The sequence below is a fragment of the Chelonoidis abingdonii genome, chromosome 17 (assembly GCF_003597395.2).
Source record: "Chelonoidis abingdonii isolate Lonesome George chromosome 17, CheloAbing_2.0, whole genome shotgun sequence".
Classification (NCBI taxonomy): Eukaryota; Metazoa; Chordata; order Testudines; family Testudinidae; genus Chelonoidis; species Chelonoidis abingdonii.
The window spans coordinates 39,509,471-39,535,571 of NC_133785.1; the positions used below are offsets into that span (position 1 = coordinate 39,509,471).

Here is a 26,101-nt window from a genome sequence, read left to right on the forward strand (position 1 = left end):
ATGAAATCGAATTATAATATCAGTTTATAAAACCGATTTTAGCAAATTCGATTTCCCATAGTGAGACGTGGCCTGAGAGGTTGTGCTGTAGAGGACTAGGAGTACAGTGTTATCAAGAACCAGGAGAAGTCTGTGGTGAGGATAGAAGAGAGGTGTTTGGAGAGGCCTTGGGAAGTAGGCCAGGAAGGTGTAGCTGTCACACAGCTGTTACAAGAGGCACTATAGACGCTGCAATCCACAGGGCCTGGCTGGACCCTGAGTAGAGGGTGGGCCTGGGTTCCCCCCCCACAAACCTCCCAACTCCTTGATCAGAACACAGGAGGAGCTGATCCAGACTGTGGGGGAGATCACTGAGGTGAGCAAATCTGCCAATAAGTGCAGGACCCACCAAGGTAGAGGAGGAACTTTGTCACATGAAACTGAATCAGGATGCCCTCTGCAGAGCTCTCATCCACATACCTGTAAATATTGGACCATGAGGTGTCTTGGAGTAAAAAGGGGAGGAAAATAATTGTCAAATAATTCTGCCACTATGTGCAGTCATTCTTCTGCCAACTTTGTCCTTTGGTTTAAACAGCTATTCTCCCTCCCTGGTGTTTACATAGTTCCCCCTCCAGCATCTGTTTATAGAGAGCAATCGGATTCCTTCTTACACTTTGTTTTGCTAGGCTAACCAAGCCAAGCTCTTTCAGTCTTCTCCCATAAGCAGCAGCGGTATTAGGCAGCTGCAACCCATGCAACTGCAGGGAGCCACAAAGCTACGATGGGGCGACCGAACACTGTAACTCAGGTTCTTGTCCCTGGTGACAAAATGAAAACCAAAGTGAAATGCATCCGCTCAGCATGGTGACACAATGACACAAACCCCACCCAGCATGATGGGAGGCAACAGTGGCAAAATTGAGTTTTGTAGGGGACCACCATGGGACAAATTGGGGCGCTGCTCATAAATAGGCTCTCTGTTCCCTTGATCATCTTAGTAGCTCTTCTTGCATCTGTTCCAGTCTGAGTTAATCTTTCTTGAAAATGAGGACCAGAACTCCACAATTTCAGATGAGGTCTTACCAGTGCCTTCTACAATTACATTAATACTTCCATATCTCTACTGGAAATGCCTCATCTGATACATCCTAGGATCACTTTTATCTTTTTAGGGCAGCAATATTCTGGTGGTTCATAGTGACCCTGTGATTGACCTATTTACTCAGGTTGTTTTCCTCTGATATTTGCCACTGATGAGTTACATAAGAACATACTTAACAATGCTGGTTAAGTAAATGAATAGTATTATCGGGGGGAGGAGCTGGAAAGAGACAGAGGGAGTGTGTGTGTGTACCCATGTTCATATGTTCTGGGGGTAAAATCCTTGCCCCATTGAAGTCAATAAGAGTTTGGCTTCAATCTTGGCTACAATGGAGCTACAATGGAGCCAAGATTTCACCCTGAAAGAATTACATTAAACGGTTTACATTTATATTAGAAACTCCTAGTAAATAAGTTCATATCCTCTTAACTAAAGCAGATTACAGAAAACTATACATATGGATCAGTATAATATGTACATTGGTTAATGTAGGTGGAAATGTGTTACCACTTATTTATTATATCATTGACATTTCAGTCTTTTAATGGGTATTACAACTCCACAAAATCCCTTTGAATACTGAAAGACATAAGTGGCTGTTGTTTTAAAAGGATGTAGCCAGAGACACGTTTGTGGAAAGGTTTCTTTATGTCTTTTTGTTTTTTATACAATACAGTCAGTTTTTCACATGCTTAAATATATTAAGTGTGCTGTACAGAGTAGCTTATAAAGTATAATTTCAAACTTAAGAACAGCCCTCAAAATTACAAATTAACCCCTCAAAGGCAAAGCAACTTCACTTTCTTAAGCTGACTGTCTTGTGCCTCCACCCTAACCACGACCTTTTCGAAGAGAGAATACGTAAGTAGCCAAGCAGAGAATGTACTTTTATTATTAGCCCATTTGAGATTCCCAAGGGGATTTCTATGTCTGTATGTCATAAAGGGCATTCATGTCACAGAAAGTTTCTCTTCTGCTTTGTGTAGCCAATTACTTAATTTTATCATTCATTTATTGTGTGATGTTATGATTAACTAACATGTTGTGTCATATATAATCATTGTATGTTGAATAGAATTAAATTGTAGGATTATAGAAGGATAGGATTGATTGGTAGTCAGAAGTGATAAGTATATATTAGGTGCCTAAGTAAGTAGGGCTGAAACACAAGGCTTACAGGCTGACGCCTGTTAGATTTTAGCTTAGCCATACTAGGCTTTAGGCTTAAGAAACGCTTGACATAAGTAAGTGACCAAAGAATAACTCGATGCCACAAGATTATGAGAAAAGATGCACCAATAGGTGGCATTGCTAAAAATTAACCACCAGATTAATTTTTTATTACAAGATACCCAGTAGTCACATTTTTCTAACACATGCCCTAACCGTAGGGTACACGATGTATTAGGGTACTAGGTATAGTCAGAATCACATTATAAAAAAGGATGCCTGGAATGGGAAAAATCAGTTACCTTTCGGAATACTCCAGCAGGAACCACCTATCTGTTGATGATCAATCTGTGGAGGACCCATTAGACCTTAAGCTTATCTAAGAGGATGTGAGTTTGACTATAGCTATAACTTGTGCATGGATATTTTTAGGATTTATATGTGCTTGGATAATCATAAACTTGATGGAAACTTTAATAAAATTGATAAGGCACACAAGACGTTGTGAATGTCTGTTACTTTCCTTGATCTTCATGTGTTCCTAGAGACTCTAGATCTGAGACAAATGACAGAAGTAACTTTCACTCTGAGTTTAAAACTCTACCCACTAGAGTCGAATCCATGGTGGTATAATACAAAATTACTGAAAATAGTAAATTGACTAAATTCACTCTATATGGCTACTTTTGTGTTCAACACATTGCTCCTTCACACACTGAGGTGAACATCAGAATTATCCATTCTGCCACAGAAGGTTGTGTGTCACTTTTCCAATGCCTCCAAATCACATTTAGCAGACATGAGCTATTTTTAAACTAGATTTTATAAAAATTCTAACCCTAAGGTGCGATGCACTGGGCTTGAGTCCAGAGAGAGCTATAACTTAATGCCTCAAATATATTCCAATTTGTGTCATGATTTAGTCCCAAGTTGGTGAACTGTTTCCCAATCACAAAAGGGCATAGTATCCTCCTACCCTTGTCTTTACAATCTCCAGCATAATCTCTGTGTTCTGATTTGTAAAGGTGTCTGTAGTGACAACAAAAGTAACCAGACAAAACAGTCACCTGGTAGACAAACTTAATTAAAGGGTGAACAAAGTCATGCTGGAAGCTTCCAGACACTTCAGCCACTAAGGGTCTCAGTACAACTCTCTAACTGCCTTCAAGTATGATGCTCTTCTCAGGGCCTCAAACACTCTGTCTCTGAGACCCACTCCTGCTAACGGCCATTAAATCTTCCCCTGCTGGCCAATTATCACCCTCCACAGCAGAAGAAAAAGAACAGAATCTGACTTCTGCTAACCAATCACTTGCTCAGCTGATTTATCACAAGAAATGTTCTTCTCAAAAGGGCCATCTGAAAGCAACCTGTTCCTTCAGCCCCAACAAGAACAGTGGGAGACAACAGCTCTTCATGGAAGTCTCTGGAGCATCACATTCTTTGTCAGCCTGTGCTGAAGGTGAAACACTCAGTTATGAAGAATAACATGGAAACATCACAATTAATCTTAAAACACACTCTTCAAATGTAGTCTTCCGATGCAATTTTAATGAGTTTACATTGTTTAGGAAGTGTGAAGCACCTGTATTTTATGCTATTTGGAACCAAAAGAAAAAAAGTTTGACACAGGGTGTGGAATTTCCTAAAAGACCCGTTTTAAAATTAATTTAAACTCCTAAAATACTTTACAGATTTAATTGTAAATTCTCTGAAAATGTGTTTATGCTCAGATTAAGTCTTGTAATTCTGGGAAGAATATGTTATAATTTTCTTATCTGAAAGAGGTTGAATCCCTAGTTTAAATACAAAACTCCACCTTAACTATTGAACTGCAACTAGTGCCTCCATAGTATGTATATGAGCAGATAAATAGTGCCCCATCAATTGGCATATAATATGTAGCATAGTTCATAAACTACTAGGTTTAATAAAGTGGTTATATACTCAAAATTAGTATGGGGTAAAATTTTTCAGATTTTTTTTGCCAAAACTACAGATTTGGGTTGACCAAAAACATTTAATAAACTCGTGAGAAATTTGCCAAATTTAGATCAAAAAATTTAGAAAAAAAATTGTTCCATTTTGACACTTTAAAAATCAAAACATTTCATTTTGAACTAGAAATGTATTTTCATTATAAATGGTAGTTTTTAAACTGATAAACCTCAAAGCAAAACATTTTGCTTCAGGTCACACAAAACATTTCATTTAACCTGAAAATTAACTGAATTTTTTTTTTGCTTCACTGAAAATTTTGAAAAAAGTACTTTCAGGTTGACTCATAACAAAATTTTCCCCCTGGGTTGGCTATCAAACCAACAAAAATCAAAAATCAGTGATTTGCACTGCTCTACTCCATATGGCTTTCTAATTAAGCAGGTCTTAACAAATGGGACCAGGAACAGGCCATCTATGGAGGACATTAAAGTTGCTGTGGAAAGTAAGCAGGCAAGAGTGCAAAGTCTCTTTAAATCAAAAGAAAAAGTGCAGATTTATAATTGTTTTAGAGCAATTATGTGATAAGTGGGGATTTCTTTTTTGAGCACTGTCCAAAATATTATCTGTGCTTACGTTAGGGACAAATACATCTAGGCAAAAACGACCACTTGATATCTCTGGCTGATTAGAATGCATTCATCTGACAGATTAATTTTTCAAGCAATAACAGCAAAGCACTGATTAATGTATAAAACTCTCTTATGCTTTTATAAAGGTCATATTAAGCTGCATGTTCTAGTCAAGATTGTCTCTTACTGAAAGCTCCTTACGTGTATATAAATGTGGAGAAGAGACATGGTGGTAAAGACTTGAGAAATGTATTACAAGAGTGTACATTTGGCAACACTGTTTACTTTTCAATGAATTTGCTGGTTAAATTAGCCAGAAAGGAGTGTAAAGGTCTAATATACTCAAAGAACCATTCAGCAGAGCATGCGGTAATCATTTAACATTAACATCAAGAGCAGAGATCTAATGCAGTGGTTCTCAAACAGGAGTCTGGGGCCCCCTAGGGGGCTGCGAGCAGGTTTCAGGGGGTCCACCAAGCAAGGCCAGCATTAGACTCATTTGGGCCCAAGGCAGAAAGCCGAAGCCCCACCCTGAAGCCAAAGCGTGAACAATGTACCTTTGCAGGACCCCCTGTGGTGTGGGGCCCCAAGCAACTGCCCTGCTAGCTATTCCCCAATGCCAGCAGAAAACCAGTTACTATGGCATAGGTGGGCCGTGGAGATTTTATAGCATGTCGTGTGGGCCTCAGAAAGAAAAAGGTTGAAAATCCCTGATCTAATGGTTACTTTCCACAATGGCGGAAGTGAAGTGCTAGAATGAACAGAGATGGCACATGATTTTGCATAGCTAGTCAAATTATTTGTTGTAATCTTTGTTGTGAATTTAATCCTTTCTTCTTGGCAAACCAAGCCTGATTTCTGCAAAGACATTCATCATTTGGACAAAAAATTTTCAGCCTAGCTTATTGCACCCTGTTCACTTCGAGGATTTGCTATTTATTATTCATAGTATGTGACTGGTCACTTAAGTCATATGGTATTGTAACTACTTACTGATTGGACTACTGAAACTTTTTAATGTAGAGAATGAGGAATACCAAATAATGGACTTGTTGCATGAATTTTTGGGTGCATATCAGTTTGTGCTAAAAATAGTTTTAAGATTCACAAACAATTTTGGGATTCACTAACACCTTGTATGGAGATATACCTATCTCATAGAACTGGAAGGGACCTTGAAGGGTCATTAAATCCAGTCCCCTGCCTTCACTAGCAGGACCAAGTATTATCCCTGACAGATATTTTTTGCCCCAGATCCCTAAATGCCCCCCTCAAGGATTGAGCTCACAACCCTGGGTTTAGCAGGCCAATGCTCAAACCATTGAGCTATCCCTCCCCCCTTGCAACTTGTTGTCCACATAGTTACACATAATGAACCTTTTAAGATTCATACGCACCTTATATTTCATATATTCACACAATTCTGTGTCACCAAAAATAATACAAACCAAACTCAAAGCTTTTATTTGTGAAAATATTTGCAAACTAATTTCTTAAAATTTGACTAGCCCTACTAACTACACAGTTTCAGCTAAATACTATATATTATGTGGGGGAACTAATCAGCCTATGCATCATGGGGCAAATGCTCTGGTGACATACATAAGTAGAATACAAATGAAGTAACTGGAGGGATTTACACCTGCAGAAAATTTGGCCTAGTAACTCCATCAGAAAAAATGTTAATTACAGCAAAGTGTTGCAAATTACTATTTCTAAGTAACATATACATAAGATGTGTTGCATTGCTAGACTTTATTTAAGGATAGGAAATCTCATCGTTTGATACTGGTAAAATGTTTGTGTTAATTTATCCTTTAATCAAACTCCAAGATTCCTAATTGTCATTTATTTGAGAAGCAGTGGAAAAAAACACTTCAGTATTTTATATTTATACAATGATTTTCATCTGTTCGAACTCCACAGCACTATACTCAAAGCTGATTCCTGGGCGATGGGACATTACAATGGAAGGCTCAAGAAGCACTCTGACAGTAGTTTTTGAAATATATACCACATATACTGAAGGTGGGGAACTATCCCACAAAGTTTGAGGTCTTATTCTCATTTAAAACAAAAAAGGATTGTAGAACATAACTAGAAAGTCAGAAGTCACCTCCTTCCAAATACCTGTCAGATTCTGATTGCTCCTCAAGAAACACAAGGACTTCCTGACTCCTCCTGAAATGAGAAAGATGACAGTTCACTACTGTGACTGTGCAAAATTACAGTTCACCAGTAAATATAATACCATCAGTGCCTCTGGTATGTAATTAATCTATCATCACTACACAGTATATAATTCATTAATTGTTAACCACTGTCATATGTAGCAGCCATGAAAAGGAAGGCATCTGCAAAGCAACAGCACATATCTGCAAAAGAAATGTCACCAACAATCTAATAAAAGTGGAACTTTGATTAAAAAGACATAAAACCTAATAACTGCATCTTCCAATTACCTCTGTAATGGAGGATCTTAAAACTGAAAATTCAGAAGAAAATAAACCACTAAAGTATGCTGAGAACAGCCATAGAGAAGAATTATAATGTCGAAAGAGGGAGTAGATCGTCAGTACAGACTACAAAGCAGACTACTTACTTATATCACAGATATGATGCACCCTACCAATGGCAACACTGCAGCTAAAATACTGGAGGAGCAGATAGAGAAACCAGAAATAAAAGATAAAGTGCTAAGAATGTAAGAACTAAGAAACGAGGAAAAGGACAGGAAAGCAAAGCTTGTGCTAACACAAGAGACAGGGAACTGATAGATGAAGCAAAAAAGGTTTGAGAATACCAAAGCAATGAACCATGCTGGCAGACACTGCATGAGCTCCTTATGGTGCTAATTCTAGGAAACCTGGAGCAGCTAGTTTACTAAATACTGGAGATCAGGGTGGAACATTACATGTATCAAAGCAAAACCATTATATACAAGTTATGTTTTGCCATAAATGAAGAGCAATTGTTTACTTTCAGACTCAAATTACTTACTTTAGCCTAAGGGAAAACATCACAAGAGATAAAGTATAGTCTGCAGAAGAGATGATTCTGGGTCTGAATTTTGAACCTTGCATCCCTCCCCTAATATAGTGGGAGTCACAGTCATACTGATGAGTAGAGAACTCTTCATTCCAACCATAGCAGTCCTGCCAAAATTAAGATGTTTTAATTTTTATTGAATGAGTTATAAAAGTCCTGATACATTCAGAACCATCAAAATACATTTCCTCTGAGTAAAAATGTCTATATCATTCATATATATCACACAAAAATCCACTTCTCCCCCATGTAAAAAGAACATTAGGGTTGCAGAGTAAAGCACTCTAAAAATAGAAAATAAAGAACTAAACTTGCTTGTGCAACCTTAATTCAGCTGTCTTGTGCATATGCATTATGATATAGTCTTTAATTACATGATCACATGCTATTTTTTCCATTGGACCTCTTTCCATGTACAGGAGGGACAATGCTCACTTAATGAGCCACTATTCAATATTTTGTTTTCTCCTCATTGCTCAATATGTGGATGCTGCCTTATTTACTACATACTTCAAACCCCGCTCTGAAGGCAGAATTATTAATTTCCTCATGGACTTTTCTATGGTGCTCATTGTTATTGTATCTGAGTGCTTCCCAAACATTAATCTATCTTCACTATACCTCTGAGGTGTAGGGTGACCAGATGTCCCGATTTTATAGGGACAGTCCCAATTTTGGGGTCTTTTTCTTATATAGGCACCTATAGGCCCCCACCCGGTCCTGATTTTTCACATTTGCTGTCTGGTCACCCTGGTGAGGTGAGGAGGTGGAGTTACCTCCATTGTACAGATGGGGAATTGAGGCACAGACAGATTAAAGTAAAAAATATCCTGTACCTGTGTGCCCAATCTGAAACATGTAGGATCTGATTTCTTTCATAGATTCCAAGGCAAGAAGGGACCACTGTGATCACCTAGTCTGATCTGTGTAACAAAAGCCAGAGAACTGCCCCAAAATTATACCCGTTTTAACTAAATCACGTTTTAGAAAATAATCCACTCTCGATTTAAAAATTTTCAGTGATGGAGAATCTGCAAGTTTTGGTAAATTGTTCCAATGATTAATTATCCTCAGAGTACTTCGTATTATACAGCACTTTATGTGTTCAAAGCACAGCCCCCACTGACTTCATTTGCGGTTGTAAATGTTCAGCACTTCTGCAAATCAGACCCCAGGGTATAAAATTGGGCACCCAGAAAATGTGGCACACAAAGTTCGTGTTCATCTGTGGAAAGTGGTTTAAACATACATACCCACTAACACACAGCGACAGAGGCAAGGATAGAATCCAATTCTCCAGGGCAGCTTTCAACTCCCTTAACCATGAGACTGTCCCTTCTCTTTCTGTAAACTTCTGCCTCATTCTCTACACACCTTCTGACAGCTGTAGTAATTGATGCAGGGATCCTACAAACAGTGTCCTTCACTAAGCTCAGTTAGGGTGACCAGACAGCAAATCTGAAAAATCGGGACAGGAGGTGGGGGGTAATAGGAGCCTATATAAGAAAAAGACCCAAAAATCAGGACTGTCCCTATAAAATTGGGACATCTGGTCACCCTATGCTCAGTTCATCTCCAGAACAGGTCAATTCTGTCCACTTGATAAGGCAAAGGATCCTGTGCAAAAAATAGCATGTGATCACATATTTAAAGATGCTATTGCAAAGTTGTGGAATTTCCTTACACCTGAGTGCTTGACTTTGCAACTTTGTTATTTTAATGTAATATTTTTGTGTCATTTCTGAGGCTTAAAAAACAACAACTGACAAACCCAGAAAGTATGTCATGAGGCATTACATTATACTGATACCCATGTGGTTCATCAGCAGAGTTGGAATTCACCACACAGACTACTGCTACTTGAGCTAATGCAGTAACTGGTGGCAGTAGTAGGTTGTCATCCTCTATATGGACCAGCACTAAAGGCAGATGATATACTTTGCCAGTGGTTTTCTCATATATTTTCTGACAGCAGAGGAATGGTGAAACTCAGAAATGTTGGGCTCGATTCCAGACTCTGGAAGGGAGCATGCTTTAGTGGGCACACACTCTTCTGCCATTATCCCCTAAATGTGACCCATCTGATCTCTCTCCTCCAACCTCTTTCTATCCCAGGTCCACTTCTTTCCCATCCTGGCTCTTTGTCTTAGTCCTGTTTTTATCTAGCCAGTCCCAGTCTCCATTCCTCAGGCTTCTCCTCCCAGTCTCCTTGCCCAGCAAGTTCCAGCCTATTGCTCAGCTCCCTGTCACAGATTCCCCCTACCCTACTCCTCATACCAATCTATTCCCCACACATAGGCCTGGCACTTGTCCCCTCTGCATTGAATCAGATAACTTCCTCCTTCAGGCTGCCTGGGTTCTGCACAGGGTTCATTCAGAAGACAGCAGAGAGTCTCCATGTTCTCATTTCTGGTTTCTGGATCTGGCATGGCTCACAGCCACCCAGAGCTGTAACTGCTGGGAAAGTCCTACTCAGCCCCAGGCTGCAGTATGCTCAGTACAGATAGAAACACTGGCGTTTCTAGCTGCAAAGTTAGTTAGATCTGGGCAGATTTTCATAGGGACAGCAATAGGCACATCCCTGACACAAATGCCACTCTGTGCCAAATTTCAAGTGTCTGCTCCAAAGCATAGAGTTGCTGAAATTTCTTTTAAAATGGCCACCAGAATTTTCTATCGTGGGCAAAACAATTTTTCACTAACCTCTTTCTTGGAAATGGGTGAACTGTTTTGGCTGAAATTAAAAAAAAAAAAGTTTAAACTGTATAGGCTGAGAACATATACCACTTATTCACAAATAGGGTAAAAATGACTGTCACTTAAGGTGTAACTGAAACCAATGGGTTTGCACAGGTGTCAATGAGGGCATTATTTGTCTTGCAAAACCTTTACTACTGGAGATGATCTATGAGACGGAAAGCACCCAGCTTGACTATCAGAGCCAGGGACAGTTGATGGGCCTGGCAGTAAGGAAAGTCATGTGTGAAATGTCTTGAATCCATCCTCTACGCTTGAGTCTAATCAGCTCAGCATAGCTTTGCTGCATGCTAAATAAAAAATACCTAAGTGGTGAAATCTGTAGTCAAACTGTGTGTTTTGGATCCCAGAGCATTGGATGAAGTGTTCTCCCAGAACTGGAAAAGGTATCTGGATAAGCCTAGTGGAAAAGGTCTTGGAGGGAACCCCAACAATATTCTCGTGACAGCTGGTGTGTTTGTAAGGGATGCTGCTGTTATATTGTGTTGCCACCTTTATGTTGCTGCTGTGTCTTCAGAATTCTTGCTATTATCCCACATTAAAATAAGATCTTTCATAAATTCCAGCTATTGGTTAAGGACTAGACTCTTCCACTCCTTACTCATAATGAGTAGTGCCTTCCTTTAGGAGTTGTCCCCTGGAAATCAATGGGATTACACAGCACTAAGGTGCTATTCAATCAATGCAGGTGATGGAATCTAGCCCAGTGTAACTTTTCATTCCTTGGTCTTAAAAAACTTGGTCCCTGATATCCATACAAATAATTCTGGTCAAATATTCAGCCTCATCAACCTTAATCTATTTACTCACCAAAGGTTTTCTACAGATGTACTCATAGTAATATATTTCTTTCTGAGTGTACCCAAGCAACGAACCAACCAACCAACCATGCTGTCAGGTATCTTTATTGCTGATTTATTTTAAAATGTCAGGCTAGGTACCAAAATCTAATTGTCTCCAAAAACAACCAACATTAGCAATACCACAAGTGTGAGTAATGTACTTGCTTTGAAAAGGAACTGGGGGAGTGAAGAGAGTTGACTGTAATTGTATAATAGATGTACAGAGTCTGCTATGTGCACTGCTGCGACAGAATGAGAATGAAGGAATCAAAAATGTTTTGCATTTTCAGTGCCAGAGTGCCAATGTGAAGAGATCATAGTGAGAGGAACAGGACAAGCTAATACAAATGTGGTTTGCTTTTGTAGCTCTTTACACAGATCCCTTTCCGATTTCAGCTCAGCATGAGTGGCCTTAAATATATATTCAGAATATGGTTTGAAAGGCATTTGATTTTGCTGAGCGCCCCTGAGGTATCCTCCTCTAACATTCCTACTCATCCTTTGATGCAGCTGCTGCTCTGAGCACCATAAATGAGCAGAATCCAGCACAGGAGAGGTGGTAGACTAGTTCTGCTTTCAGTCAGTCACCCTGGTGTAAGTTCAGGATAATTCTTCTGACTCCATCTGAAGTGTTCCGCATGCCAGCTTCTTTGCACTGTTCTAGTGGCTCAAAGCAGCCTTAAAGTCAGTGTGGTCATTCTTGCCATATGGGCTCTACAGCAGATCTCACACCACCTCAGTAATGGGGGCATTTCCAGTGCATCCTGAAGTCACTGAGATTCCTGGCTGTCAGAACAGTCTCTGGGGGGCAACACGTTAGATCAGCTTTCAGGCTGCTCTAATTTACAGTGGGCGTTGGAACAGCAGTCACATGTCCTCAAGTTGGTGGTGGTATAAAGTATTCTACAGTGCCCACCTTCAGCTGCAAATACAGCTGAGGAGCTGACCCTCTACAGGGGACTGAAGCATGAAAAGAATGCAAGCAGCATTTTGTATTGGCTTGTCCTGCTCCTTTTGCTGTGATCTCTGCACACTGGCATCCTGGCCCTGACATATGCAAAACACGTTTCATTGCTTCGTTCTTGGTCTCTGGCAGGGGTACACCTTACACAAACTTATAAATGTAACAATCAATAATCCTCAAATTCCATTTCAGAGCAAACATATTACTTGCAAACGGCACTGCTATTGGGGGATTTGTTTTTAGAGAAAATTCAGTTTAGGTACCCTGCCTTGAAATTTTGCAAGAATTAATACAGGCTACATGTAAGATTTGGGAGCAGGGAAGCAGAGATTAGTGCCTTCAGGTAGCAATATTTATTACCAAAATCGTGAAAAAAATGCTTGTTAGGTAAAGTCGATTTGGCAGGTAAGATTAGCCTTTTTTAAGGCCAACAAAGGGAGAGTCACATATTCAACATTGTCAATGTATACAGGATTCTATCCCCATGGATTTACTCCAGGTTTAAAACAATACGCCTGACAGCAGAATTTGACCTGCTAGTTTGTAATATGATGGATTGTGTAAACCTACAAGACAACAGCAAGATGGTTTGGGGATTGCTATGAAAGATGTGTGCTGTTACCTAGATCTGTTAACTTGGCCTACAACATACAAGGACCATATAAAACATATGCATGATGATGTCAAGTTGCCAGTTTGGATAAAGCATCACAACAAGGAGATCAGGACAAGGCAATTAAAAACATTGCTTTTTCTGCCAAATCAAATTTCTGCCTCACTGGGAGGTGAGTACAAGCCAATTAAAAATATATTTATTTAATGCTGCTTTCGCTCGCTTCCTTTTGTCATATTGCCATTTGTTATCTAGTGGGCCTGAAACATATGGAGCTGTTCTCAAGGTACCATCACAGCCAGCAGCAATGTTTATTTTATTAGGCTCCCCGAAGCATCCCAAGCCACCATGCCATTTCCACAGTGAGATCTGCTCCTTTTAAGTAGTTTACTCCATTGCTCTGTCTTCTCTCTTTCCTAAACCCTAAGTTAAAGATTATGAAATGTAAAAATGAAAGGAAAGTCTGGGAATTCAATGGGCCTGATTCTTTTCTCACCACCACAGGTTTTACACAAATGTAATTCCCACTGACTTCAGTGGATCTGCTCCTGATTTACTCCAGGAGTAGAGATAGCAGAATCAGGCCGTGGCATTAACATTATACACTAGATTTTACAGGCCAAAAAATGACTGATAAATTATGAAAAAATAAACACAGCAAAATCTTCTTTTGACCACTTCGAAGTTTTCTGCATTTCCTTCACTCCTTGTGAGTTAACTAGACCCAAGCAACACTCTCTTCAGGATGGACTATTTCAGATTAACCTTTTTCCAGGCATTGGAATATCACAGGTTTTTAACAGAATTTAGCCCAAATTCTATTGTCAGTTCATAGATTCCAAAGCCAGAAGGGACCACTGTGACATCTAGTATGACCTCCTGTACAACACGGGCCATGTAACATAATTCCTAGAACACATCTTTTAGAAAAACATCCAATCTTGATTTTAAGAGCTTGGATCATTTGGTATAATCACGATGCCTCTGCACAAATCACCCCTCACCCACATACAAGCCTTGAGCATGTTTCTCTCTTGTACTATGCTGCCATTAGATCCCCTAGCATCCTGTCCTGTATGATTCTCCCCTGCCAGTAGATATCTGGATCTCCTGGCAGGGGAGTTAATGCTGAAAATATCAGCATTAATGTACACACTAATTTGCAGCTTGATGTTTTCTGCCTTGCAAGGAAAGCATGCTGTGCAGAACAGATGCTCCCTCCCCCAAACCATTCCCATCCTCGCTGCAAGTTTCTGCAGGTAGGGAATTAATGCAACAGAGCTGGTGACAAATCACTACAGGGTGGAAGAAACTGCCATCCCTCTTTTAACTGGCCCTCAAATCCTAAATCTTTGCACTCATTCAAGCTACCTAGTGGAGAGGAGAATATAGCCTTTGTTGTTCTAGATCTGTGAAATCCTTGTGAAAAGTCAAATAATCAGTCCACATGAACAAGGGTTGTTGCTGTTATCTCTAATGATGTAAACTGGTAAGCAAGCACTGTATTTCTTCACCTGCATTATCTCTTAGAGGGTAACTACTCACGCATAGCAACAGCAGAGTACCTAGAACACTGAACTCATTAATTTAAAGTGGACCTTATAGTAATCTATGTTATTCACACTGTTTTTTGTACAGCATAAGCAATTCATCTAAAGCCACACTTGATTCATGTTTTCTAAGTGAACAGTGTATTCATGTCATTTTGCCTGCTGTTAAGCAGCCTGTGCATGCATGTGTGGCTTTATCAAGGGTATGCAGTGAAAAAATTGTTTCAGTGAGTATGGCCTTTGTTCATGCTCTACGACATGTACATTTATAGAAAAATTGCCAACTTCCTGTTAGAAACATTTTTATGGCATGTACATTCTGGCTTAAAACACATGCAGTCACTCCCCAGGGTACACCTTATGTCAGGTTGCAGAGACTCTTCCACTCCAGTCCTCCTTATTGTTCCTGGTTCTTCAATGGTTTGCTGTTACTGTGGCCAAGCCCTCCCCCCAAGTCACCTCTCAGTCCAGACCTCTTCTGCAGCTAACAAAAAACAAATTAGATCTCAACTCAAAATAGCCAGCTGGGCATCAAACTCTATAGTATTTAAACACTAGCCCTTCCTAGAGATCCATGGCTGTGTTGTCAAGGTTAGGTCCCTCACTGGGCCAGCTTACTTAGGTAAGGACAGGAACACCCTTGCCTCTAATGGCTTCCTAACTGCCACCTAATAAAAGCAATCCACCCTTTTTATCTGGCCTGCTGAGCTCTGATTGGCCTCCACCTGTTTCTGGCCCTTCTAGGTGCCAGAGGACCAACTCTCATTGGTTCTGCCTGCAGCTGATCATGGGAGGCCTCTCTGAGCAATCCCGGAGGTCTGAACTCATTGTGCCTCCTTTCCAGCAGGGTTCCTTCTTAGGGCAGGGTGTGTCAAGGCAGTGGGGCTGGCAGCAGGGGACAGCCAATGCCTGTAGGCCCCACCACACTTTAAAAAACAAAAAAAAAAAAAGCATAATACATGTGCCTTGGCCTATTTTTACCAATAACTGCTTTTTAGTACAGAACTGACTGACTGGAAGAGGAAGTCCACACCGGTTTTGCACAGAGATCCAACCCATGAGCACCTCAGAGGACCTGGATGACTGACTACTCAGTTGTAACACTGTAAACCTGAATTTTTATTCCATACCACAGAAACAAGCAAAAGGACATGTTTACACAAATGTTGCATAACGATGTATTGCATATCAATGTAGGACTTTAATTCAAACCCTACATTATCAGGAAAAGATAATCCCTGTAACCATATAGGTACTTAATAACACAAGTCTCCCCTGCAGCTACACAAAATCTTTCCCTTATAAATCCACACATTTCTGTTATCAATAATATACAGTTAGTAAAGACTGAGGGACAGAGGAAATCTATCAGAGAGAAGACAGGTACATGAATGTTCAAAATCCACTGCATCCATCATCTTCTGAAAGAGTAATCTATAAATACGAAGTGAATTACCAAAGCACAAAGCAGTTTAGGGAAACTTATTGAACCATATTAAAAGTGACTTGAATACTGATATTGCTTGTATATAACTATTTATATCAAAAAGAGTATCAGTGTCACATGCACTACATGATTTCATGAAAAGTTACACTGGGTTTAAACTCTTAATTTATTTTCATACTGTATTTTATTATATATCAATTCCATGCTACCTCTTCCTGGGCTTGATTCTATAAGGTCCTGACCACACTTAACTCCAAGGAAGCCAATGAGTGCAGATGCTCACCATTTCTCAAAATTTGTCTTTGAGTTTGTATATTTATCTGCATTTCTGTGTGTGTGTTATTTGACTGCACTTGTATGCTGCATGTATATTTTCACCAAAAATTTATTCAAAAGATAAAGATATCACAATAGTCATCCATATGTAGTGCATAACATGAGAAACTTTAAACCATAACAATGTGAAAAAGAAATAAGTAAAATAGCCTTAGTTTTTAGAATTGTGTAAGTTAGATGGATGAACTAAACCAGACTATATGTTAGCCATTTTTAAAAATCTTTTCAGTGAAAAAAATGGTATGATGGAAAGAAGACAAAAATCAAAAATTTATCCTGTCTTAGCACAAAAGAACATAGGAAATGCCACGTAAGAACAGACCATTTTGGGCTGTCAAATTCAGTATCCTTACGCTGATATACTTGATACTGCACTCTTCTCCACTGTTTAATACTGTGCCACAAAAGGTGAAGGTACTCCTTTTTGACTCCAGATAGTACTCAGTTTATGCCCTCAAGTACAAGGATTTTTAATCTTGCTAGTGTGACTGCAAATATTATTTCTCTTCATACAAACGCCTAACCCCGTTTAAGCTTGCTAAACTATTAGTGCATTTCACAGATTAAATAAATACATTGTATATATATAAATCCATGCAGTGATCAGATAGATAAAAGCTCTATGGCAAAGCTATCAATTCTTTTTAAGGCTAAACCCTTCTGAAATATTGAGGGTAAGATGAAAATAGTTTATTTCCAGACTGACAACTCTACTGTACAACTTACAATAGACAATGTACTCAGTGTATCACATAAATTAATCTAAACCGACTTCTAAAGAAATCATGGGAAATTTAACTGCATTATATAAAGATCAATCATATAGCATTAAAATGTCTCCACTGGATAGACAAAAGCAGCTAATGCTACTTAGAGTTCCTACTGATTATGGTTTTTTTTAGTAATCTAAACAATCATAATTTAGTATTCAAGCTGACATCAGTGAAGTAGTTTCAAAACTGAGTTAAATGAGGGCTAACAGACACTAAAAGGGATGATATGTCTCCTGATACACTATAAAAGCTGAAATAAAACTACTGATACACCAATATAGTTACGTGGTGTGAAAATAGGACTGTAATTACTCTAATAGCATCTTAACAGCTGCAAATAAAACTCTTAGCTTTAAGATAACTACAAGAACAAAGCATAGATTGCCCCCATACAATAGTAAAACAAGATAAGCTGCCACTTTTCCTAGATGCTCTCATATGCTGGTATATACATTAATGAAATGCTCTGAAGGGATAGAGTTCATTACCACAAATGTTCCACAGAGCTGTTAGATCTTCTTTCAGTTAAGAACAGCAAGTTTATCAGCTATTTCCATACTTAGTTAAGCAACATACTTGTAAACAAAAAACGTGTTGCCCTAAACTAAATGAGTATCAGAGAGGTAGCCGTGTTAGTCTGGATCTGTAAAAGCAGCAAGGAGTCCTGTGGCACCTTACAGACTAACAGATGTATTGGAGCATGAGCTTTTGTGAGTGAATACCCATTTCACAGGATGCATGCATCCGACAAAGTGGGTATTCACCCACAAAAGCTCAAGTATAATTGAGGAACTTAGTATTTATTGCTAAATGCACTTTCATACATCCAGGAAAACTTCCCCAACAACTGTGGCTAAAGGGTCTGCTTTCTTGTTAAATACTTGCTGCTCCTGGTTTTCAAGGTTTTAAAGTTTGCTGAATAATTAACTAAGATGAAATTTGGCAAATATACCCTCATCCTGAAAACTGATACATGTGGGTGGACCTCTATAAAGTCTGACAATATGCAGAATTCAATTACGCTTTTTAGGACTGTGCTCCACATTGGAGGATTACAAAGATATTTAGTGCACACTACCTCCTGGCTGCAATACTAAAATATGTGCAATTCTACTCTAAACTAAAAATCAGGACTTTTATCTGAAATAACATTTACATACTCCATGTGACTAAGTCTCTGGACGTTACTTTTTTTACTGCCATTTGTCTCCTAGAGATGTCACTTCTTTCCACAATTCAAAGCTCTTTGTCCTAGAATTCTTTTAATCAAATCCAGAGTCATATTATAGGGATGCCTATTATAAAGGTCGCAGACAATCTGAATTATAGCATTTCCTAACTTTTGAGTATTTGACTTTGCATCCTTAATAATCTTTTAAGATAGCTTTGTGTGTGTAATATAGCTTACCTATTATAGCATAACAACTGAGGATTAGTTTTGGTTACTAGATACACACCAGTCAAGGAGATCAACTGAGATATTAATCTCCAGAGATTTTTTGGAAGCATGTTGCCTGCCTGGAGCCAGCCCCGAGACATTATGGAAAGGTTGCTGAGATTCATGGGTCCTTTTGACTACTGTCCCATGCTGCTCATCCATGTAGACACTAATGATACTGCCAGGTCTGACCCTAAGCAGATCACCTGAGGTTACAGGGCTCCGGGAGCAAAGATGAAGGGGTCAGGGATGCAGGTGTTCTCACCCATCCTCCTAGTTGAAGATAAGGGTCCAGGAGGGATACACACATCCTGGAGATGAATGCATGGCTACACAGATGATGTTAATAGGAGGGTGTTGACTTCCTTGATCATTGGATGCTTTTCTGGGAAGGACTATTGGGAAGAGATGGGGTCAATCTGACCAAGAACATCTTTGCACACAGACCTGGCAATTGAGATTAGGTTCAAAGGTGGCAGATGACAAAAGCCCACTAGTAGGTATAAAAAAAGGTGACCTTAACTGAGGGCTACGTGTGTCTAGGGGAAAGGGGGAGTTGGAAAATTACAAGAGGGCCATAGGAACAACAAGAGGAACAAGACTGGGGGAATCTGCTCAGCATGTTAGATGTCTTTACACAAATGCAAGGAGTATAGGAAATAAACAAGAAGAACTGGAAGTATTAGTACATAAGCTAAATTATGACTTAATTGGCATCAGAGATTGGTGGGATAAATCTGATGACTGGAACAATGGTATGAGGATACAGCTTGTTCAGGAAGGACAGGCAGAGACAAAAGGGGGGAAGTTTTACATACATATACACACTTGTTCTGAGGTCCAGGAGAAGGTGAGAGGCAGATCAGAATAAAGTCTCTGGGCGAAGATTAAAAAAAAAAAAAAAAAGGGAGGGGGGGGAGAAATTATGGCAATGTCATGTTAAGGCTCTGCTGCGGACCACCAAATCAGATGGAGGAGGCATTTCTAAAACAGAAAAATCCAAAACACAAGACCTGGTAGTAATTGGGGACTTTTACTGTCTTTAATTAGTACTTGGTAAAGTAATAAGGCAAAACACAACATGTCCAATAAGTGCTTGAAATGTACTGGTGACAACTTTTTGTTTCAGAAGGTGGAGGAAGTAACTAGAGGCACAGCCACTATAATTTTGATTCTGCTTTGCAGGAAAATTGGTAGTGAATCTACAGGGGGAAGGCAATTTGCACTAAAGTGACCATGAAAGGACAGATTCCATGATTCTAAAGAATGGAAAGAGAGCAGCAATGGCCTTCAAAAAAGTAGACTTTAAAAAACTCGGAGAACTGGCAGATGTGGTCCTATGGGAAGAAAATCTAAGGGAAAAGGGAGTTCAGGAGAGTTGGCAGTTTCTCCAAGAGACAATATTAAAGGAGCAACAGCAAACTATCCCAATGCAAAGGAAATAAAGGAAGAATAATAAGAGGCCAATATAGCTCCTTCAGGAGCTCTTTAATGACCGGGGGGAGGGGGGGGGGGAATCAAGGAATCCTACAAAAAGTGGAAACACAAACAAATTGCTATGGTTAAGTACAAAAGAACAGAATACACATGCAAGCTATAGAGGAGTAGTCACCCCTTCCTGCCTGGAAGGGCTTAAAACAACCCAGGAGAGGGCTGTTGCTGAAGTAAGCAGTTCCCAGGCTGAGTGGGGAAGTAGCATCAGCTGTGGCCACACCCCAGTCAGGGCTCAGCTGGCCCTTATTAGAGGGCAATGGGCCAGAAACACAGACACTCTGGCTTTAGCCTTTGGAGAGGGAGGGACCAGGCTGCCTGGGGAACTGAGGAAGGTACTGAGGATGCAGCAGTGCTGGGGAAGGGCTGTGGAGCTCCAGCCTAGCAGAGCCCCAGGCTGCAGGCTGAAGTAAGGGCCCACTAGAGGGTACTAGGGCTGCAGAGGGGCAGCTCTGCTACAGATAGAGGCAGCAGGTCCAAACCCAATCTTGCCTGTGATGAGTGGCTTATACTGCAGTCAAGAAAGTCAAACAATACTTACCTTTAAAAAGGGGAACAAAGAGGACCCAGAGACATATAGACCAGTCAGCCTAACTTTGATACCTGGAAAGATACTGGAACAAATTATTAATCAATTTGAAAGCACCTATAGGATAAAAGGGTGATTACAAATTCATATTGGCAATTATTTAAGAACAAATCATACCAAACCAACCTAATTTCCTTTTTTGGCAGGGTTACTGGCCCATTGGATAGGACCGCCATAGATGTGGAATTGTGCCAAAAGCCTTTCTAAAAAAAGAAATATCACTAGACACTTTCATAAGCACACTAGGGAAATGTGGGCTAGATGAAATTACTCTGAGTACAGTCCTTTAACCACTTTTGCACCCACCTTATAGTAATCCTTGATAGTTCACTATCAAACGATGTGTGTGGTGGGGGGAGTTCCACAGAGGTCAGTCTTGTATCCAGCACTAGTCAATATTAATGACTTGGATAATGGGGTGGAGAGTATGCTTATAAAATCTGTGAGTCACCAGAAGCTGGGAGGGGTTGCAAGCACTTTGGAAGGCAGGACTAGAATCCAAAATAACCATGACAAATTGGAGAATTGGTCTGAAAACAATGTGATCCTATGATTAAAGTCAATGGAGACAAATGCAAAGTATTACACTGAGGAAGAAAAAAGTCAAATTCACAATGGAAAATGGGGAATAACTAATAAGGCATTAATGTTGTGAAAAGGATGTGAAGGTTACAGCAGATCCCACTGAATGAGAGTCAATAATGTAATGCAGTTGTAAAAAAGATTAATATCATTCTGGGGTGTATTAAGTGTCATATGTAAGACACAGGAGGTAACTGTCCCACTCTACTTGGCATTAGTGAGGCCTTAGATCAGTGGTCTCCAACCTTTTCATGCACAAGATCACTTTGAATTTAACATCAACCCAGGATCTACCCCGCCCCTTCTCCAAGGCCTTGCCCCACTCACTCCATTACCCCCCCCCCTCAGTTTCACCAGGCTGGGGCAGGGGTGCAGGAGGGGTGGGGGGTGTGGGCTCTGGGCTGGGGCTGAAAGGTTTGGAGTGTGGCAGGGGACTCTAGGCTGAGCCTGGGGCAGGGGATAAAGGGACTTTGGGTCATATGGTCACACTGCACCTAATCTCATATGTCCAGTGGATTCTTTCATGAATTTTACATTTTTTTTTATAGATCCAAAATCCTTCAGGGATGGTCACAAATCACTGTAACATTCTCAACTGTGAGGTGTGCATTGGCTGAGGAGCAGGAGAGGGTGAGGAGTGTGGGAGGGAGTTTGGGGCAGGAGGGGGCTCAGGGTTGGTGCAGATTGGGGTGTAGGAAAGGGTGATGGGTGTGGGCTCTGGCAGAGAGTTTGGTGCAGGAGGGGGGTTTGGGCTGGTGCAGGGAATTGGGATACAGGAGGAAGTGATAGGTCTGGGAGGGAATTTGGGTGCAGAAGGGGGCTCTGGGCACGAGAAGGGGTACAAGGTGTAGGTTCCAGGTGGGAAGTATTTACCACACGCAGCTCCTTTCCAGTGGCGCAGCAGGGCTCAGGCAGGCTGCCTGCCTGCCCTGGCCTCATGCTGCTCCCAGAAGCATCTGGCTGCTGGCACGTCTCTGTGGCCCCTGGGCGGGAAACAGCAACAGGTCTCCATGCACTGCCTGCACACAGTGGTAGGGGCAAGGCATGGAGCTGCCTCACCCCTCCCCACCCCAGGGGCTGCAGAGATGTGCCAGCAGCCAGTTGCTTCTGGACGCAGTGTGGGGCCATGGCAGGCTGGCAGCCTGCCTGAGCCCTGCTGCGCCCTCAGACTTTTAGCAGCCCGGAAATCATGCTTGACTGGCAGAGGCTCCGGAATCAACCAGTTGATCGTGATTGATAGGTTGGCAGTCACTGCCTTAGGTAAAATACTATGTCCAACTCCGGGCCCACACTTTAAGAAAAATTAGGACAAATTGGAGAGAGCCCAGGCGAGAGCAACAAAAATGATTAAAAAAAATTAGAAAACCACACCTATGAGGAAAGGTTAAAAAAGACTGGGCATGTTTAGTTTTGAGAAGACTAAGGGAGAACCTGGTAAGTCTTCAAATATGTTAAGGGCTCTCAAAAAGAAGACAGCGATCAATTGTGCTCCATGCCTACTGAAAGTAGGACAGGTAGTAATAGGGTTAATCTGCAGCAAGGGAGATTTAGGTTAGATATTAGGAAAACCAGGATAGTTATGCACTGGAAAATGTTTCCAAGGCAGGCTGTGGAATCCCCATCACTGGAGGTTTGGGCAAACACCTATCAGGGATGGTCTAGGTATAGTTGGTCCTGCCTTGGCACAAGGAGCTGGACTAAATGACCTCCTGTGGTTTAGCGCTACATGTCTATGATTTTATTATGTGATAAGAAGAGACATGATATGACTCTTGATTTTGTAAAAATAAATTAATATCCAAAAAGAATAACTCAATCCATTCACAGATGGTATTTCTTTTTACTTACTACTTCAAAGAAAGTTTGAAGTTTCCACTATAACTCATAATCCCTCTCTCCCTTCTGCTCTAGCCAATGACTTAGTAAATCTGGAATGATAGCACAGAGCTTTGGGACCTCCTGTAGGGTGACAAGATGCTTTCTTACTTTGTCATTAGGATTCCTATTTATTAGTTATGGTACAATATAAGTGTATGTGGCATTGTACAGGAGATAAATTGACACAGTCAGATAAGGGAATCCCAGACTGGAAGAGATTAAAGTCTAGAAAGGCACAGGCAGGGCCAATTCAAAACAATGCAGTACAGAACAAGCTGACAAATTGTCATTACAGCTGAAATGGAGCTTTACACAGCAGGGGAGGCCACTTGGCATACATTAACTGGCAGACTACTCCAAGCCTGACTGATGCTCTCAAATAAGTCTGAGTCAGGAATGAGTGAAGAAAATTACAGTAATATTCCCATGGATACTGAGCCACAATATATCAGTGGGGGCCTTTAAAGAAATTTCTTTTTAATATCACACATGAAATATTCTGCAGCACACTGAATAATCTAAATTAAGTCAATTCAGTTCCCAACATAATGCTGTTAACATTTGTATTTTAATTCAAAAGACAGGAGAACTAACCCCATATTCTGCCTGGGGTCTTTCCATCAGGAAGAGGAGTCCATATGTTGGTGTTTCCTATTACAGATGCCCCCTGACTTATGCAATCGTTCCGGTCCAGAAAACCTTGTGTAACTCAAATTTTGCATAAGTCAGAAATGTATACCTGTATGTTATACAAATTTCTGCAACTCAAAAATCCTGTTTCTGGCTTATGGAACTTTTTCCGTAAGTGTGAATTTGCGTAAATCAGGTCTTGCATAACCCAGGGAGCGTCTATATATATTAAGGTAAAAAAATGTGTGTTCAGTGAAACAAGTTGTTAAGTGAATTGGGTTAAGTTTTAGTAGGAGTGAACCAGAAGGTAAGACAGGCAAATCTGGATTTTTCTTAAAAAAAAAGATTCTTCAAGCACTTACCAAAAGCTAAACACATCCTTTCAAGGGGTTCTAGTCAATGTATACTATATAGTGGCATAATTTCTAACCCTGATGTTTATACATCATGAAGAATTAGTAACCATGCAATATTTAAAGAACAATTCAAATATAGCAGTAGTGAGCAGTTAAAGAAGAAGAAAACAGTAGTCTAAATCAGGTGAAAATGGCTATTGAACTAATAAGACAAATTCTATAGAAGTCATTGTTATAAACATATTGCTACCAATCACACCTCAGAAGCATGACAGACTACTTAGTCTACACTGGGGCTAAGTTTTATGATGATTTTACATTGATTAACTGTAATTTTTGAGTCACAAGGTGACTAGAGCAAAGGTTAGGTGCCTTTTTGGTACAAACTGTAGAAATCTAAATAAATATATAACAATTTGATTTTCCCTCTCACAGTCTGTTTAATTATCACTCATTGCCATTGGCAGAAGGCCTAGTGGTCAGTTTTGTCCTGAGCAGGCACATAGCTGTTTCCCCACCTCACAGCTGCTTGCTCCACTTATCTGATTAACCTCAGGCTTTTCTACCCGAGTATCAGCTTTTTGTGGAATTTTTCAGGACTTCAGACCCTGCCTTCCTGTCACATAAACTTCAGACTCTTTTGACAGTAGTGTTAAAATTCATTTCACATCACTTTAGCTTAAACTACAGAGTTCCACTACCATCTGTTATCTCCCCAAATCAGCCTAACAGTTCTTTCACCCTTCTTTTGCAGCTAACATCTTCCTTCTTTAGTCTGTAAAATATTTTTGTTGTTTAATAAACTATCAATTATTCCATTAAGGTTGTCCTTAACTTCTCAAAGTATTAGAATTAGAGAAGGGCAACAAATGATTAAAGGTGTGGAACAGCTTCAGTAGGAGGAGAGATTAAAGAGAGGGGGACTTTTCAGATTGCAAAAAAGATTGTGAGGACATATGATAGGAGTCTGTAAAATCATTAATGGTATGGAGAAAAAAAAAAAAGTATTATTTATCCCTTCATACAACATAAGAACCAGGAATGCCCCAGTTAAATTAATAGGCAGCAGGTTTAAAACAAACCAAAGGAAGTACTTCTTCACACAATGCACAGTCCCCCTGTTGAACTCACTGCCAGCAGATGTTATGAAGACCAGAAGTATAACTAGGTTCAAAAAATAATTAGGTAAGTTCATGCAGGATAGGTCCATCCATGGCTATTAGCGAAGATTGTCAGGGATGCAACCTCATGCTCCGAGTAGCCCTAGCTGCTGACTGACAAAAACTGGGAGTTTGCCGGTGATGTCACAGTAAAGGGGCCTTTCTTCTCCAGGCTTCTCTCCTTGGAGAAAAGCACCAGGCACCTGTTCGTCCCTTCTAGTGCCTTGGAAACCAGTGATCCGATAGTCCCTCTCCCGCGCGCCATAGCAACTGCTCCACAACACACGTGAGCAGGGCTCGGCACAGCAAGTGGGAACCCTAGGCCAGGAGCTGGTAATATATTCGCCTAGAGCTCTCTGCCCAGCCCCAGGCAGCGTTAGGGGCGTGCAGCCCGCTCTCCTCAGGCTGCCCCGCCACTGGGGAACGAGGCCCTGCCTGCTCCCGACGGTCACCCGGCTCCGGCAGCTGGAGGACACAGGGGCCAAGTCAGCCCCCAGCCCGGTGATTCCCACACCAGGTGTTCCCCGCCCCCGCAGCCAGCCCGCTCCTGAGGAGCCCCCGGCTGGGGGGGGGGTAATGCGGGGCTCGGGAGGGCTGGCCGGAGGAGGGGACCATGTCACCCGGTGCTGTGCCCTCCCGCTAGGCTCCCCTTTACCTCCCCGCGGGGCTCCTCTCCTGCCCCGCCGCGTGCCGAGCCCGCTCCCCTTCCCTTCAGCGGCACGCAGCGAGCGCGGGCTCGCGCCCCTTCCTCCCGCCTTAGCCCGGGCCAGGGAACGGGGCAGCACAGCCCCCCTCGGAACGGGCGGACCAGGCGATCCCGTTC

The 26,101-nt window shown here is 40.9% G+C and overlaps 1 long non-coding RNA gene across 3 annotated transcripts; it reads right to left on the minus strand.

Annotated features, from left to right (window-relative positions):
• Nucleotides 1-1,713: 1,713 nt before the first annotated feature.
• Nucleotides 1,714-26,073, minus strand: LOC116825656 (uncharacterized). Of its 3 annotated transcripts, XR_012657123.1 has the most exons (6): nt 25,934-26,073; nt 14,930-15,082; nt 10,576-10,606; nt 7,825-7,979; nt 6,955-7,005; nt 1,714-3,710 (listed from the first exon to the last, which is right to left on the minus strand). It is a non-coding gene; the product is annotated as an uncharacterized LOC116825656 (long non-coding RNA). The 3 variants fall into 3 exon arrangements; XR_004373889.2 differs by lacking the exons at nt 10,576-10,606; nt 14,930-15,082 and having other exon boundaries at nt 25,934-25,987; XR_004373890.2 differs by lacking the exons at nt 10,576-10,606; nt 14,930-15,082; nt 25,934-26,073 and adding an exon at nt 20,625-20,822.
• Nucleotides 26,074-26,101: the final 28 nt, after the last annotated feature.